Source organism: Mus pahari, chromosome 2 (assembly GCF_900095145.1).
Source record: "Mus pahari chromosome 2, PAHARI_EIJ_v1.1, whole genome shotgun sequence".
Lineage (NCBI taxonomy): Eukaryota > Metazoa > Chordata > Mammalia > Rodentia > Muridae > Mus > Mus pahari.
Window position 1 is genome coordinate 163311033 of NC_034591.1, and position 5052 is coordinate 163316084.

Consider the following 5052-nt stretch of genomic DNA (forward strand, 5'->3'; position numbering starts at 1 on the left):
CGGGACAGGGTTTCTCTGTGTAGCCCTGGCTGTCCTGGAACTCACTCTGTAGACCAGGCTGGCCTCGAACTCAGAAATCCGCCTGCCTCTGCCTCCCGTGTACTGGGATTCAAAACAAGCATAGTGGGTTTTGAGGGTGGGTATTTAAAACAGGACTGGCAACTCAGCCAATAAAGCCTGACCACCTACCTGGATTTGATCCCTAAATTCATGTGGCTGAGAGATCCAACTTTCCCAATAGTCACCTGGACTCATATATGAAGATACACATACACAGATGTTCTTTAAAATCTCCAACCACCCACAAAAATAACAGAAGGCAGTTAAGACCTTGCTTTTCTTTTCCTCTTAACTCATTCAAATCTCTCTTACAAACGTAATCTGATAATAACAGAATCATTTAGTTCTACATGATGTGTGTACGGACTTTCCTAGGAAGCTGAAGTCTTGCAGTAAGCAGTCTACTCAAAACAAAAACAAAACAGTGTTTGCAAAGTACCTCGTGTTCTTTTCACATGTCCCTGGAGTCACCCAAAGGAAAGTCAAGGTTGTAATATCCAAGGTTTTTAATTTTCTTGACACACTCTCTATTCACTTCAAAAAATATTATTTCCCAGTCAAGGCCACATCTAGATGAAAACAAGCTAACAGAAACACAGGAGAAATTGTGAAAGTTGCAACAGATATGGTGTTGCTGGCTGGATGTCTAGACTGCAAGCAAACCCCAAATACCAAAGAAGCACCCATGTGTCAAATGAGCATAATTTTTGAGCTATGCCTGGAGCCACATACCAAAAAGTTAGCTTGAAAAAAGTGTAAGAGGGTAAGTCAGGGTCAGTCCCAGATCCCAGGAATTGTGAAACTAGCAAGGGCTCCCTAGCCCAACTTCTCCCAGCATCCTTTATCCTCTGAAAGGCCCTACTCCCCAGATGCAGCATTTCTCAAGGTTATCTAAGATTTATCTGAGTCCTGCATACTTTAAGGTCAAAACATCCTCCAAATCATCCTCAGAATACTTTGAACGCATTTAGGCTTTGCCGGGACTCAAAAAAAAAAAAAAAAAAAAAAAAAAACGAACCCCAGACTTGCGCGTTCAGTTTTGCAGCACAAAAACCATTAAAATCATTTAAGTCTGACAAACTTCAGTTCAAAAGCAGATGTTTTCCGTACACTGCTAGAAACAACTTTTACGTCCATCTCTTACTAAAAAAAGTTGCCCGATCCTTCTTTAGAAAACATTAAGAGAAGACGAAGGAAGAGCCTACTTGAAATGAACTCCTAACATGGAGGGGGAGGGAGGACACGGTGCACGTCTGGCTCCGTAGTCATTCACCTGCAGTAAGGAAAGGTGAGAAGAAAATAACAAGAGGCGGACTGGGGTGCTGGTTACCAGAACTGAACCGTCTTAAAAGTCGCCCAACCCAACCTGCCCTGCGCCTCGCCGATCGCCCCACGTGTAAACACACAAAGGCGGCACGGCACGCACCCCCTAGTTCCCCAGTCTCCACTTCCAAGAGGAGCAAGAGCCGGCGCCCCGAAACTTCCCCGCGTGTAGTCGGAGGTCCTGGGGTAGGGCGCGGAGCTCCACTCCTGGAGGGAGCCCAGCGCTCCGGGGTCCCCGGACACCACGCGGCACACGCCGCCCTCACCTGCGCTGGAACAACGGCCCGCGCCCCGCCGGCGCCGCCCGAAGGCCGCGCCTCTGCTCCCGGGCCGCTCCGCACGCTCGGCCTGACGTAATTCAAACATGGCAACAGTTCCACTTCAAAGGCGGATGCACGGACCTCCCAGACGCGGCCTCCCGTGCCTCGGAGCCCCGGCCACGCGTGCGCCCCGCCGAGCAGCGCTCCGTCGCGCCGCATGGGTGACCCGCAGGCCGAGGCGCCCCCACGGACACAGCCTCGCTGAGCCGCCCCTGAAGTTCCCGAGAAGACCTAAGGGACAAAAGCCGCCCCACGCCCCGCCCGGCCCGCGCCGCTAGGGCACACGCGGCCCTTTGTTGTCCGGCGGCATCGGCGACGTCGGGGCGACCGGGACCCGCGCCCGGGGACCCACGCGAGCTCCGGTGTTCTGAGCCACTGATCCCTGAGACCAAACTTTTGCGGAGTCCCGGATGAGAAACGCCCGGAGGTCCCCGCCGCCGTGCGTATGCTGCGAGTTGGCGACTTTCGCTGTGCTTTGGAAACTGGCAAGACGCCATCACCAGGAAATCATTGTCCTGCTCCCGACAGCCCCGACGGCGACCGCAGCCTGCGGCTCACTCCGAGCTGGACACTGAGATGCAGCACGGTCGCGGCCCTAAGCACGTGGCTTGTCAGGTGAAGCACACACAACAAAAAGAAAAAAAAAAAAGAGAGAGAGAGAGAGAGAGAGAGTTGGGTGCCTCACGCAGCGGACGGCGCCACCGCCTATATCCGCACGGCTTGGTTCCGCGGGCCACGGCCACCCCTCCAGTGTCGCCCGCACCCACGCTACAGGTGACCAGACGGACAGCGAACTTTGAGCTGCAGAGACCACTCGGCACCGGCCCAGTGCAAAGACCGCGTGCTGCGCGCTCATTGTCGCAGCCGCGTCCCTGCGGACTTCTCCAACAACGCCACGCCGCGTGCGTCGCGCAACCCCGGGGCTGGCCCTCACCGGCTGCTTTCAGCCTGTGTGGCCGCTGGCTCCAGGCACTGGCAAGTTAGTTTCCGAGCTCCGGCTTTGTTGTTCACCCGCGTGCAAACACCATCTCGAGCGCCGGGGTAGCGCAACACGCGGGTGGCACGCGGAGCCCAAGCCCCTGGCCAGAGCAGAGCCCACACGGGATCTGCGACCCCGACCCTGCTCTCCGGGTCAGCAGGGAACACTACGACTGAGAAAAGTCATTGTCACCTTCAGCGTGGATGCAAGTCCGCCGCTGCTCGTTCGTTTCCACGCTGCACTCACTTTCCCCACACCCTGACTTTCGGTTTACCTCAAATATCCTCCCCAATTAAGAAGCGCATCTCCAACACCTCTGTACAAAAGAATCTGGAGTCCGGAGAGCACGAGGACAGCGCTCCCCGCAATGCCATCTCCAAGACAAAACTTCCTGTGTGTTTGTGTATGGGAAGGACGGAGGAGGCGGGGGAGGTAAAGGGAGGAAAGAAAAAAAAAAAAATCACAGAAAGCAAAACCTCGGAGACAGTTTTGCACCTATGTCCGGACTAGAATCACTCACCTTCCACGCGCAGCAGCGTCCCCACGGTGCAGACTGCACCAGGCCAACCTCCTGCACTCCCTCCGCCAGCGCCGAGTCCAGAAAGATTGTCTCCAGCAGTTCTTCAGTTGCTACCGCGGACGGAGGTATAGATTCCGCTTTCCCTCTGCGCAGGCGCGGCTCCCGGGACCAAATTCTCTTGAATCGAGCTGATTTGCATACGGGCGCGTGCGCGTCGCGGGCTGGGCGGGGAGAGGGCAGGGCGTCCGCGCGCGTTCCCGCGGCCTCTATTGTCCTTTTAAGGGGAGAAGCGGCGAGGCGCGGGAAACGCGGCGGTCCGCAGGGACGGGGGCGGGGCCTGCCTACTCCGCAACGTCACGTAAACAAACGCCCCGGGGAAGGAGGCGACGCGGGGGCGTGGCAGGACGCGAAAGGTGTAAAGGTGAGGGTCGTCCTTTGCCGAACGGCACCCCTGCGGACGCTACTGAGCTTGGAAAGTTCTGGAAGCTGCTTTTGCAGCTTTCGCGCACCTATGCCGTTTCTGTCTTGAGGTGGCAGAGAAAGTTGTCGTGGAAGCACTCACTTAGTTTGTACTTGTTCCCGACTTTCCTAAATTCTGTTTGAAGGTGAGCTTTACATTTTGTCTTTCAGGGCCTGGCTTGTGAGATTGCTCAACTGGTACTTTCAAGTTTGGCCACCTGAAGGCGAGAACCAACGACTGCAAATTCGCTCCGCGCACCACATGCACACACAAATTAAAATATCAATTCTCCAACAGAGTTTTCGTTCTTAGGGCTTTGATAAGTCGTTTAATAAAGTCGCATTTTGACATTGTCCATTCAGTAATTCCCTCTCAAACACGACCCAACCCATAACTGAGTGGTTTTGCTTTGCTCACTTGGACTGAAGTTTTCAAGCCTCTGCGAATTTCATGGTGGTAATTACCGTGGGAATGGTGCCACTTTCTGAAAACACACAAATCCTCCAGCCGTGAAGAGCTCCTCTGCCCAGAAAAACCACTTGTGAGGGGAGAAAGTGGAAGCAAAATACACACTATTCCTTGTGGAATATACGGTAATCAAACATCAAAATGTTTCTAAAGAAAATCTAAGAGGGAGGAAATTCTAGAAGAAAGAGTAATCTAGAGAAAACTAAGAATAGGGAGGTTCCAGAGAATGAGGAGGGGGCAAGAAGGAGGAAGACCCTGAAGTAACTTTTCAGATGAAAAAGTAAGAAATGAAAATATAATTGTGATACTCTTAAAGCCCAGCAAACTGTAACACCTGGTTCAGTGATCCTAGGAGGATAGGTAGGAAAGAGAATATTTTTTCACCAGAACTTGATACTGGTTCCTTGCTGCAAAGTGTGGAAATGAACTGTAAAAACTGACAAGATTCACTGCTTTTGCTGTATGCAAATTCAAACAAATATTTCTGAAATGCTACTTTAATTCAATAGCCAATTCCTAAAACACAGTTTAAACCTACTTGTGAAGACCTCAACGTTTTTTTTAAAAAAAAGTTCTGTAACACTATTCCTGTAAAGGAGTAGAATAAATAAACCTGACAACTCTCACTAAAATACAACTCTTAAAGGCAAAGATTTTTCTCTTATGTTTGTATTCAGGCACCTAAAACAATGCTCATCACATGATGGATTCTTAATAACTTCTTATAAAATATATTTGAATTTCTTAAATTTACTATTAGTTTATTGCAAGTTAAAATACCTTATAGGTTTTTTTTTGTTGTTTTTTTTTTTTTTTTTTTTTTTTTTTATTTGACCTAAAAGGAGTTTGGGGGCTTATAGTGAACTTTAATTGCCATCTTTGTCCTTGGGTAATAAAATTTTACATCTTTAAGAATTTTTTT

The 5052-nt window shown here is 50.8% G+C and overlaps 1 protein-coding gene and 1 long non-coding RNA gene across 3 annotated transcripts in view; one reads left to right on the forward strand and one right to left on the reverse strand.

Moving 5' to 3' along the window:
- The window catches only part of Sinhcaf (SIN3-HDAC complex associated factor), a 25208-nt gene extending 21831 nt beyond the window's left edge, over window positions 1-3377 (reverse strand). Inside the window, exon 1 of one of the 2 annotated variants that reach the window (XM_021190067.2) lies at window positions 3203-3377. The gene's annotated coding sequence lies outside the window, so the exon portion shown is untranslated. Of the gene's footprint in view, window positions 1-1649; window positions 1671-3202 lie in introns of those variants that run through there. The other variant, XM_021190069.2, reaches the window with a different exon arrangement.
- Window positions 1757-4017, forward strand: LOC110316007. The gene is made up of 2 exons (XR_002380241.1): window positions 1757-3327; window positions 3833-4017. It is a non-coding gene; the product is annotated as an uncharacterized LOC110316007 (long non-coding RNA).
- The last annotated feature ends 1035 nt before the right edge of the window (window positions 4018-5052 follow it).